Source organism: Loxodonta africana, chromosome 3, assembly GCF_030014295.1.
Source record: "Loxodonta africana isolate mLoxAfr1 chromosome 3, mLoxAfr1.hap2, whole genome shotgun sequence".
Taxonomy (NCBI): domain Eukaryota; kingdom Metazoa; phylum Chordata; class Mammalia; order Proboscidea; family Elephantidae; genus Loxodonta; species Loxodonta africana.
In genome coordinates this window covers 134,102,639-134,114,806 of record NC_087344.1, presented here as the reverse complement: position 1 = coordinate 134,114,806, position 12,168 = coordinate 134,102,639, and the positions used below count along the sequence as shown (strand labels likewise).

The following is a 12,168-nucleotide window of genomic DNA, read 5'->3' as shown; positions in this document are numbered from 1 at the left end:
GTTGGGAGGGCAGAAGTTGGTGGCCGGTGGCCTCCCCAAGCTTGTGGCTGGCATCTGCCTATTTGGCAGTCTAAAAGGGACAGGATCCCTTTAATTAGTGAGTCTCTGACCTAACTCTTACATGAGAGTGAGAATCTGCCCCTAGATCTGACGGCAATGAGAATGAAGTGTGAAGGTGAAGACTGGACTCTTTTCCAGGTGGGAATTGGATTCATACTGATCCTGACCATGCAGTTAACAAAACAGTGGAAGGTATCCATCATGTGGCTTGCTTTTGCTTGTTAGTGCAGGCCTTTTCATGTCTGATACTACATGATATAGGGCAAGGGTGAGGTCTCCAAATCACATTAGTTTAACCTTAAGCTTTTTGGAAGTATCTCTAAATATATTTATAGTGTTTGTATTTTTTGAGCTCTGATTTTTAAAAGTTTTTCTTACTGATCTGGGTTTTATCTCTCCTAATCCTGATATTTTCACAAGTAATACCTTAATCTAGTTTCTTGTATTACTTTATTTTAGGGTCCAAATTTTATTTCATTAGTCAAACATTCAATAAACCTTTATTAAATACTTAATCCACCAAACTCCACACATGTGCTAAGAAAAACTACACATGAGTTTCCTCACTTGGGATGGGTCCCCCTCTTCGTCTCCAGAAGCACTTCCTTGTCTCTTTGCTCTGTACAGAAATGAATTTTTGTTGCATTTGATAGACCAGGACAAAGTTGATTTGCGGTGAGGTACTACAGAATTAGATTAAAAAGATTTATAGGCACAGAAGCTGCAATGATGCAGAGATCATAGGAAATATAGTGGACAGCCCCTTTGTCTGAAGGCTGTCCGTTCAATGATTGCTCTTTTTCCACTTCTGCAGGCTAGAATCCCAAAATCCAAAATTCCAACCTGTCTAGAGAGTGTATCAGGCATTTCTTCCCAAAATGGAAGTGCTTTGTCTTTGACTGGCCTACGAGTGACAACAGTCTCTTACACCAGCTTGAGGAAGTACCAGGAGATCAGCTGGATATCAATTTCCAGGTGAAATTAAAAGAGTTCTGTTCCTATATCTTCAGCCATGCAAAGACCAAGACTCTGACAGAGGGAATTGTCATCACTGGGAACCATGAGTCACCTTTGTCCCAAAGCATGTCTCTCTGTTGATGGGTTTGTGTGAAGCTATGATTTTTCTGTGGGTTTGTCAGTGTATCATTTGCATCTCTATGTGAAAGTGGAGAATCAGATGTTCCTGCCACACATAGAAATGCATGTTTCTTAATTAAATGCATGTTTCTGCATATCTGAGAGTTTCATGAAGTCTAATAAATCTGAAAATCCAAATCCACTAATTGCAAAAAGACAAAATGCAATTAAAGAGAAAATGTCTGCATTGTGAGAAGTCCTATGGGATAAGTGCTTCTCTGTGAAGGTAGAGAAGATATGTTGTGAATTTACACAGGTCAGAAAATACATAGCAGACCACGAGTCCCTAGAAGCCCTTGAGACTTCAAAAAACAAAATTAAATAAAATCTTATGTACTGGGCTGTCTCCATGGCCCTGTGACCTTGTGAATTCACATAGTACCTCACTATCAGAAGGCCTCCAATGCCGGAAGGAACCTATGCTTGGTGCAATGCTTTGTGTCACTACCATCAAATTCTTGATGTATTTATTTTCTTTTTCATAAGGAGTCCCACATTTTCATTTCGTACTGGGCCATGCAAATTACGCATCTGGTCTTATTTATGTAGGAGACTTCACATATCTAATCTACCCTGTTCTTGTTCATTTTATGGGAGAATGTATTTTCAGGGTACCCATGAGCATATTGACTGTGATCAGTAATGTGATGAATGAGGAAAGAAAAATGAAAGAGTGGACAGGAAAACAATGATGTTTTTAGATGGAAATGGATTCACAAAAGAAAAAAATAAATGAAAGTTCATTGTCATCAGTGCTTTTGTGATTTTTAGAATGCAAATTCCTAAAGCTTGTAAATCACTGGATGAGAATTCGATTTTATACAAAAATTTCCTGGTTCACTCAGGGCTGGGGACTCTGGTGGAAACCTACGTGGATGCCATCAACAGCGGATCAGTGCCTTGTTTGGAGAATGCAGTGACAACTCTGACCCAGTGTGAGAATTCGAAGGCTGTGCAGAAGGCAGCCAACCACTATAGCAACCAGATGGCCCAGTGTGTGAGGCTTCCCACAGACACACTGCAGGAGCTGCTGGACATGCACGCAGCCTGTGAGAGGGGAGCTATTGCAGTCTTCGTGGAGCACTCGTTCAAGGATGACAAGAGGGAATTCCAGAAGAATCTCATGGTACTGTGTCTTAATATTTATCCTATGGTAGGAGGAGCATGGATTCTTGTGAGTGACAAGGCTCTGCAGGCCTGCAATTCACTCTTTTTCTAAAAGGTGGGCACTTGATTAATTTTGTATTGCTGTAAAACAAAATATCATGTACTTAGCAGCTTAAAACAATACACTTTTATTGACTCACAGTTCTTTAGGTTAGAATTTCTGTACAGGGTATCTGAGCCCTCTGCTCAGGGAATCCATAAACTTAAATCAAGGTGGCAACAGGGCTTAGTTCTCATCTGGAGACTATGGGAAGCCTCTAAGCTCATTCGGGTTGTTGGCAGAATCCAGGTCCATGGAGTCGTAGGACTGATGTCCCTATTCTCTTAATGGCTGTCACCAGGGAGGGGCACTCTTGTATTCTAGATGCCACTTCGGGGCCTTTCCATGTACCCTCCTCCACAGTCAAGATAGCAGTGGTACATAGAATCTTTTTCTTATTTTTAGTATCTCTGCTTCCTTTTCAGCAACTAGCTAGAGAAAATCATCTGTTTTTTTAAAGTTCTCATGTAATTAGGAAAGGCCCACCCTTTTAATCTCCACTTCATAGAGTCACTGTGCCGTACAACATAACCAAACAAAAAGGGCAATACTGATATTAACAGCCCGGAGGCAATGCAGAGTGTGGGCACCGTGGCAGAGAAATTTGAGGGAAATCTTATTTCTGCTTACCACAGGAACTGAAATGCCATTTTTCAGTTTGTCTGTGACTGCCCTAAAGTGACACAAATCTCTAGGATCATACTGAGGAAAATCAGCTGGATTGTATATTACAAGTTCAAGTAAAAAAAAAAAAAAAATCTGTTCTAAAGCTTCACGCACCAAAATCCTCGTTAAAAGAATTCATGAAGCATTCCAAACCCTGTTCAGAGTACACTTAAAGTCATGAATAAATGGGTTGCTTTTTCATGTATACATTTTCATCCATAGCAACCCAGGTTCGTGGAAGAAACTCTACTTCCGTCACAGTCTGCTATTGCTCATTGTTGATGGTAGGGTCACTGTTAATCATACTACAGCTGAAGGAATCATGGAGTTCATGTTGTGCAGAACTATCATTTTACATATGATGAACCTGACCATAAGGGAATTTCAAATGTCCCAAAAAACACACAGAGAATTGGTCAGAGCTGGGACTAACACAACTTTCCTGCTCATGGTCCTTTCTATGTCCCATTCTACTCTGAGGCTGTCGGGCTGCTTCTTCCAAGAGGACCACAGTTAGATCAGTCCTTCTAACAGCTTCTTCCCATTGTATTATAGGGAAAAAGATGGAGGATTTTGTGCTGCAGAATGAAGCGGCATCTAACAAATACTGCCAGGCTAAGCTTGAGCGGCTTTCAGAGCCCCTGGTGGAAAGTATTTCAAGAGGAACTTTCTCTATTCCTGGAGGACACAGTCTCTACTTAGAGGCAAGGAAAAAGGTTGAAGAGGCTATGAGCGAGTGCCCAGGAAAGGAGTTAAGGTGAGGAATAAAGGAAAAGGGGGAAGGCCAGCAGAGTAAGACAGAGGGTCTAAGACCATAAAACCCATTGTGGGCAGAAAGGAGAGCATGACTATTTCTTAACGTTTTTAGTTTTTATATCCACAATTAGTTATATACTCTAGAGAAGACCAGGACTATTTTTTTCCCAAAGAAAGGATTTAGAATTAGGAATCCAGAAGAAAGAGAATATTTCTTTCATTTATCAAGCAGTGTGATAGTTTTCGTTCCTAGTACAGGTGATATAAAGATTAAAGATTCAATTTTGTTTGTTAAGATCTGAAATAAAACAAATATATAGTCAACTGAATATGGCATGATAAGAGTTATCATACTAGCATGCACAGAATATGATGATGAGGATGACGATGACGATGATGATGATCATGGCTAACACATATTGAGTACTCACTTTCTTTATTGGCATGACCTTAGGTGCTTTTGTTGAATTATTAATTTAATTCTAACAATAACATTATGAATTAGGTACTACTTTTATCCATATTATACAGTTAAGAAATGTGATGCACAGAGAAGTTAATAAGCTGTTGGAGTCACAAAGTCAGCAGGTGGTAGAGCTGGTAGGGAAGCTCAGAGTACTCTGCAGCTGTTATAATTTGGGAAGGCATCCTAGGAAAGCATCCTACAAGAGGAGATAGGAGATACCAGTAGAAACATTGATAGATGTTATCCTTGTTGATAATGGATAAGATAGTATACCAGCCAAAACCAAACCCATTGCCATCAAGTCGATTCTGATTCATAGTGACCCTATAGGACAGAGCAGAATGGCCCCATAGGGTTTCCAAGGAGCGCTTGGTGGATTTGAACTGCTGACCTTTTTGGTTTGCTGCTGTAACTCTTAACCACTACGCCACCAGGGTTTCCAAGATAATATACAGGCAGAAGAAAAAGATTGCGAAAATATATAAAAACAATAAGTGTCATGTGTTTGTAGAACTGATTGGCTGTTTCCAGGGACGAGTAGTGGTATCTGGGAGAGGAGGCTGGAGAGCTAGGAATGAGGCTGTGTTGAGGGTGTTCATGTCCCAAAAATGGGCTTGGAAATTATAGTATGGCTACAGACAAAAGGGAAATACTAGGTGATTCTAAGGAGGTTGCAAATTTTATGGGGTCAGATTTTAGATTTTTTTGAATGACAAATTCCCAGCAAGAAACTAGATCTTTGTTGCCTCACACGTTTTTGCTCCTGGTTGTTTCCTCAGGTGAACAAGGTCCTCCAGAGGTTCTTGCAGGCGCATGTAGCAACAGAAGAATCCATCTCGCAGTCAGACAAAGGCCTCATGGATGCAAAGAAGGCCATAGCAGGTATAGGGGCAGGACTCAGCTCACATGCATCAGAGAGGTTCCTACAGTGCCCTCAGGAAGATCTTCTGAAACAATGAGCTTCCTCTCCTGAGGAATGTATACTGCACGATCTGAAAATAATGAAGGAAGCTGAGGTTGTGCATTCACCCAGGCAGGCAGGAGGGCCTTTCCCATTACATTCTGAAAAGTGTCCTTAACAGTGATGACACTAGGCAAATTCAGAGATTTCAAACCTTCCCTTCAATTCAGCGTCTCTAATCTCAGGACAGCACAGCACTGGCATGACTGTTTTTTATTCCCTCTTTACAACCTTCATGGGGCAGTGGAGCAGGCCAAGGAGGAGGCAGCTGAGAAGGAACAGGAGCTGCTAAAACATAAAAACCAGGAGTGTCAGCAAAAGATGAACGCTCAACAGAGAACTTTCCAGGAACACATAGCCCAATTGAAAAGGAAGATAAAGGAAGAAAGAAAAAACTTTCTGAGAGAGCGGGAGAGAATGTTGGAGCATAAGCTGAAGATAAGTTCAGCTTGGATTTGGGCAGTGCCTGAAATGTAATGACCTGGTACCTTAGAAAGAGAAGGACCAAAATTTGAAGCAAAGTCATGATCTCAGAAAGAAGCACATAATGGATATGATTCACTAAAACCTCAAATTCGTCTGGATCATGCTGAATCCACAACAGTGCAGTATGTTCTATAGTTTTAGGCTTTGAGAAGATGAATAACATTCCCTGGGGTATTGGGCTGCTATCTGTGGTGATTTTAGGATGGTCTCATTATGATCCAATTTAATAGGGCTTTTGGTCTACAGTCTCACAGTCCTTAGAATCCTGGATAAAACTTCAAAGAGACCTCAAGTAGATCTATATGGTCTTAAAAGTATTAGAAATGACCTGGTATGATATAGAGTAGCTGAAGCTCTAAAACTTGCTGCATTTGTTTCTATATATGCCTGAGTCACCCTATAAAGTAAGGAGAATTCCTTCCTTGGCCCAACATAAAAAAACAAAAAAAAAGAAGGGAAAAGCCCAACACGGAGCTTGAAAATATATTATCTAATAGGGCCAGCAGTTTCAATTGTTCTAACAAATATGTATGTGGCCATGCTCTCTCAAGTGGAACCAAAAATTATTTTACACCAAACCTACATTCCCTTCTAAAGTGCAACATTTGGGCTGGAACACATTCCGGGGACCCTTCTCAGGCCTGACCTGGCCTTGAGCCTCATCACTCACAGTGAGATGGTGCTCAGGGAATTTTGGGAAAGGAGCCCTGGTGGCACTGTGGTTAAGCACTTGGCTGCTAACCAAAAGTTTGGCAGTTCGAACCCACCTGCCGCTCCATGGGAGAAGTACATGGCAGTCTGTTTCCATAAAGATTTGCAGCCTTGGAAAGTCTATGAGCAGTTCTACTCTGCCGTATAGGGTCGCTATGAGTCAGAATCAACTCAATGGCAATAGGTTTGGTTTTTGGCATAGATTATGAATGCTCTCACCATCCAGATCCAAACTATGTAGACATTGCAGAGCTCCATCAAACAGCACTCTAATGTCATAGAGAAAACATTACCCTGGTGGCATAGTGGTTAAGTGCTACAGCTGCTAACCAAAGGGTTGGCAGTTCGAATCTGCCAGGCGCTCACTGGAAACTACGGGGCATTTCTACTCTGTCCTATAGGGTCACTATGAGTCGGAATCGACTCGATGGCACTGGGTTGGGGATGAAGTTGTAAAGAGAAAATCCGGAATCTTCATAATTGGGTTTTTCAAAAATTACTCTTTCCCCTTTATAGGTCCAAGAAGAACTGTTAATGGAAGGATTTAGAAAGAAATCTGAGAAATTAAAGAAAGACATACGTCAACTACTAAAAGAAATTGAAAAAACTAAGAACAGCAAAGGCTCATGGTTTTCACAGGTCATTGAGGAGGCTTGCAGAATATTATTGACAGTACTACCAACTGACTCTGACCTGTTAGCTAGAATAATGAAATATCTCAGCTCACTTAATAAGTGAGCTTAGAATTCCTGCTGAGGAAATTAGATAATGACCCTTCTTTTGTTATGTTGTAGCTCATTGTGCAGTGTATGTGTCATATTAATGTCATTTTTAAAACTTTAAAAATAAAAAGTGATTACTAAACAACAGCAGGAGCTGCCATAGCCAAAGACAAACTAAATTTTGATGAAATTAAAGAAACAGGAAACAATAGATAAAAGATGTAATGGAAGAAAAAATCAAATTTACAATAGCATCAAAACATACAAAATATTGCAGAATAAAATAATTAAGAAGTGTATAAAATTCGGAGGACAGCTAAATCAATTGGCATAACAAAGTTTATTAAGAAAATGTTCTGCATCCCACTTTGGTGTGTGGCATCTGGGGTCTTAAAAACTTGCAAGCAGCCGTCTAAGATGTATCAGTTTGTCCCATCCCACTTGGAGCAAAGGAGAATGGAGTACACAGAAGACACAAGGAAAATATTAGCCCAAGAGACAAAAAGTGCACGTAAACCACAGACTCCACCAGCTTGAGAATGGAAGAAGTAGATGGTGCCTGGCTACCACCGATGACTGTCCTGACAAGACAGCATGGGAGAAAAGTGCAGAACTGAACTCAAATTCACATAAAAAGACCAGACTTAACGGTCTGACAGAGACTGGAGGAACCCCCAAAACTATGGCCCCTGGGATGCTCTGTTAACCCAGAACTAAAACCATCCCTTAAGTCCACTCTTCAAACAAACATTAGACTGGACTATAAAACAAAAAATAATATTCGTGAGGAGTGTGCTTCTTAGTATAATCAGATACACGAGACCAAATGGGCGGCTCCCATCTGGAGGCAGAATGAGAAGGTAGGAAGGGACAGGAACTGGTTGAATGGACACAAGAAACCCAGGGTGGAAGGGAGGAGTGTGCTGTCACATTGTGGGGACTGCAACTAATATCACATAATAATATGTGTATAAATTTTTGTATGAGAAATTAACTTGAGCTATAAACTTTCATCTAAAGCACAATAAAAAAAGAAAATTACGTTAAAATTTATTAATTTTCTGGCAAGATTTGGAATTCCTTAATAAAAGCCAGTTATTCCAACACTTAAAAAAAAAAGTATAGAAAACCCATACGAAGAAATATTTAAAATACTAGTAGAAAGACTAAAAATCTATAAAAATGGGTGAAATAAAAATGTCAATATGCTATAACCAATATATACATTTAATGTGATTCAAATAAATATGTCGCACATTTTTTTTAGAAGTAGACAGGTTTATTTTAAAAATTATACAGAAAACAACAAACAAAAATTGCCAATGAAATTAGAAAAAAATATATGATTAATGAGGAAAGATTAGCTCTAACTATACACTAAAACATCCCAACAATTAGCACAGTGGCATTGGCACTTGAATATTTAAACAGCAATAAAATATACTTGAAAGTTTATAAATCACTGCAAGGTCATATAGAAGTTTAGTGTATGATTAATTTGGCATTTTCATTAGTGAAAGAATATGAAATATTTAGCAAATGGTATTTAGACTGTAGGTAGTATAATGTACTGTCATGTAAGCCACTGCTAAAGAGTGATCAGTCTTTATAGGATATATGGAGAACCTTGACTGCAGGTACATAGGATGGCACAGTCCTGACAGTGAATAGTTCTACTCAAACTTCAAAACAGTGCTGTGGAACCCTAAGCCTACCATTAACATTAAACCTAACACTAATTCTAACCTAAACCTGATGCTAGCCCTAGGCCTAACCCTAAACCTAATCATGAAAATCAACCTAAATCTTAACTCTAACCCTAACAAAAATTAAAAAACAAACAAACAAAACCAGTGGTGAAAAAGCAAATGAAGTCAGGGTAGATCACAAATGCATTTAGATGTAAGTGTACAAGCACCTCAAACCCATCAACCCAAGGAATAAGGGGGAGGTATGTCCTCTCCTTCTTTCAGAATTTGATCAGGTCTCACACAAAGTGGTCATTTAAGACTTTGACCTTTCCTTCCTGGAATAAACCCATCTTTCTCATAGTACGATATTCTTTGATTGTGAAGTTGCATTTTTTCATCATTAAAGGGTGTGGGAGCTGTGCAGAGGTACTAATTTCCTCACTTTGTAAAGTGGGAAGTTGATAGATACATATAAAATTAAAAATTTAATCAGTTTATGTAGCCTGTAGTTATTTCATGCCTCTGCACTGTGGTCCCACGGCTGTGACAGGGCTTCTGGGAAATGTTTTCTTCACACAGAATAAAGAACACATGAGGAAAAAAAGAAAGTACCTTTTCTTTCTCAGCATATTGAGTCAACATGTGGTCCCCAGAACTACAGCAGCCATTTTGGGAAAACGAGGGAAACCAGACTAAGAAAATACAAGTGAGGTATTCAGAAAAGAAAGAATAAAAAATAAATAACCATTACCATCAACGCCCAAACTCTAGGTTTCATGGAGGTTAGACTCTAAACGTCCTAAACTTAGTCCATTTTAAGTGAAGTCTTCTAATTTTGTCACCTACATTGTTGTCTTCTGGCTTGTACTTGCATTCTTTTTATGATTTTAAAAAATTTTCTAGAGAGCAGCAAAACATATTTTCAAATGTGTGAGGAAGGTAGATATGGCTTGATGAAGAAAAGACACTTGTCCAAGAGCTTAAATCATACCTAATGGTGAATCCTAGCGTCATGCCCTTGAGAGACATTGTGATCATTACGATTTAATATAGTTCTGGGTATTAGCCCACATATCGGGATCAAAAACTCTATACATTTAAATCGTACTTTAAAATGTAGTCCACGATCTTCCTTTTGCTCTAACACAAAATCAGGAGATTTGGCCTTACCGTGACTTTTCAGTGCTCTCTTCAGGACAATTTCTCAGCATCATGTGTTCTTCCCCTAGTCCTCCTAGCTCCAAAAGAGGCCACAAATCTGCAGGTCAGTATATCCATAATGCACGTAACGGGATGATGGATTAGGAGATGCTATTCTTCCCTATTATATTCTTTTCCCTGTCTGTAAAACACAAGGGAACCCTGGTGGTGTAGTGGTTAAGTGCTATAGCTGCTAACCAAGGGGTCAGCAGTTCGAATCCGCCAGGTGCTCCTTGGAATTTCAACGGGGCGGTTCTACTCTGTCCTATAGGGTTGCTATGAGTCAGAATTGACTGCACGGCACTGGGTTTGTTTGTTTGTTGTTGTTCTTGTTGGTAAAACACAAATCCAGCAGAAATCTCTCACTGAATGGTCAGGATAAATAGAAAAACAATTTTCACGTAAGAGGGGAAGAATTTAGATTTTTGACAATTACATATTTTCTCAGGGTTGAAAACCAAGTGGTTATGCTTTCAAATTATCTACAAATGCCTATAAAAATCTATAACTATAAATTATCTGTAAGTTATTTTAATCAATATAATTATTAAATATCTATAAATAAATTATATATAAATCAATTTATACTTGCCTGCTATATTAAAATATACCCCTAAAAAAATTCTGGAGGGTCTTCACCTCATGGTACTATCTCTCAGATGAATTGTTTGGTAAGAAGAGCCAAAACAATGCATTGAGAAAGAATTCTGCTGCCAGATATTAAAGCGAACTATAAATTATAGTCATTTTGAAGTGAGGTATTGAGTTTATATAATAAGAATAAATGGAAACAGAAAAGAATGTATGTTGGAGAAACAAATTTAAATATATATATATATATATATAGGAACAACTGCCTAGCTATTAAAAAAAATAAGTTTTACACAACTGATATCAAAATAAATTCCCACTGGTAAAAGTTTCCAATTTTCCAATGGTTGGTCTTGAATCTGGCTACTATGATAGTGCTCCCACCTCCCTGTTGTCTCATTCCTTTGCTTTTATTTATGGGTGACAGTCTATCTCACCCAGTAGAGTAAATCCTTTTCAGGGCAGTCACTATGCAAAAGTAGTTTTCATATACCCCTCAGCACCTAGCAGTGTTTCGTGAACACGAGACATATTCTCTCTCTCTCTCTACACTCACACATATTGTCTTTTGCGTTTTGTCTTAGTTATCTAGTGCTGCTGTAACAGAAATACCACAAGTGGATGCCTTCAACAAACAGAAGTTTATTCTCTCACAGTCTAGTAGGCTAGAAGTTCAAATTCAGGGCATCAGCTCCAGGGGAAGGCTTTCTCTCTCTATTGGCTTTGAAGGAAGGTCTTTGTCATCAATCCTCCCCTGGACTAGGAACTTCTCTGAGCAGAAACCCTGGGTCCAAAGGAAGCGCCCTGCTGCTTCCTTGGTGGTACAAGATCCCCCTGTCTTTCTGCTTGCTTCTTTCTTTTATATCTCAAAAGAGATTGGCTCAAGACACAATCCAATCATGTAGATTGAGTCCTGCCTCATTAACGTAACTGCTGCTAATCACATTTTATCAACATCATAAAGATAAGATTTATAACACATAGGAAAATCACATCAGATGACAAAGTGGTAAACAATCACTCAATACTGGGAATCGTGGCCTAGTCAAATTGATACACATATTTTTGGGGGACACAATTCAATCCATGACACCTTTCTAACTATGTGATCTTGCCTCCATTGTATAAGAGAATTATTAACCCCAGAGGAATAAATGAATCCCTGCAGCTGTGCCCCTAAAGCATACAGAATAGAGTATTTTACGTGAAAATCACCTCCACGTAAATACATTCACAATTCAGAGCATGTTCATGAGACTTTAAAACTCAGGACCATTTCTGAATCCCTTCTTTGTTTTCTTAACCCAATGCATAATAATTTGTATGAAATATCCTTCCAGATTATGTGCCTGTCCTAATTATGCAATTTTATAGACCTTAACACTGACTAATGACCTTGTAGAGATGTCCCTCAGAGCTATCAGAGTACATGTCATGTAGCCTATATTTAAAGGCTATGCACCTATTTTTCGAGTAATACATGCTCCAAATAGTTCAGAAATGTGTGCAGCTAT

General features: G+C 39.0%; 1 protein-coding gene across 1 annotated transcript in view; it reads left to right on the top strand.

Annotated features, from left to right (window-relative positions):
• The window catches only part of LOC100663892 (guanylate-binding protein 6-like), a 38,950-nt gene extending 27,611 nt beyond the window's left edge, over positions 1 to 11,339 (top strand). Inside the window, exons 10-14 of the mRNA XM_064282197.1 lie at positions 875 to 1,035; positions 2,043 to 2,323; positions 3,626 to 3,827; positions 5,072 to 5,174; positions 6,967 to 11,339. The gene's annotated coding sequence lies outside the window, so the exon portion shown is untranslated. The remainder of the gene's footprint in view (positions 1 to 874; positions 1,036 to 2,042; positions 2,324 to 3,625; positions 3,828 to 5,071; positions 5,175 to 6,966) is intronic.
• The last annotated feature ends 829 nt before the right edge of the window (positions 11,340 to 12,168 follow it).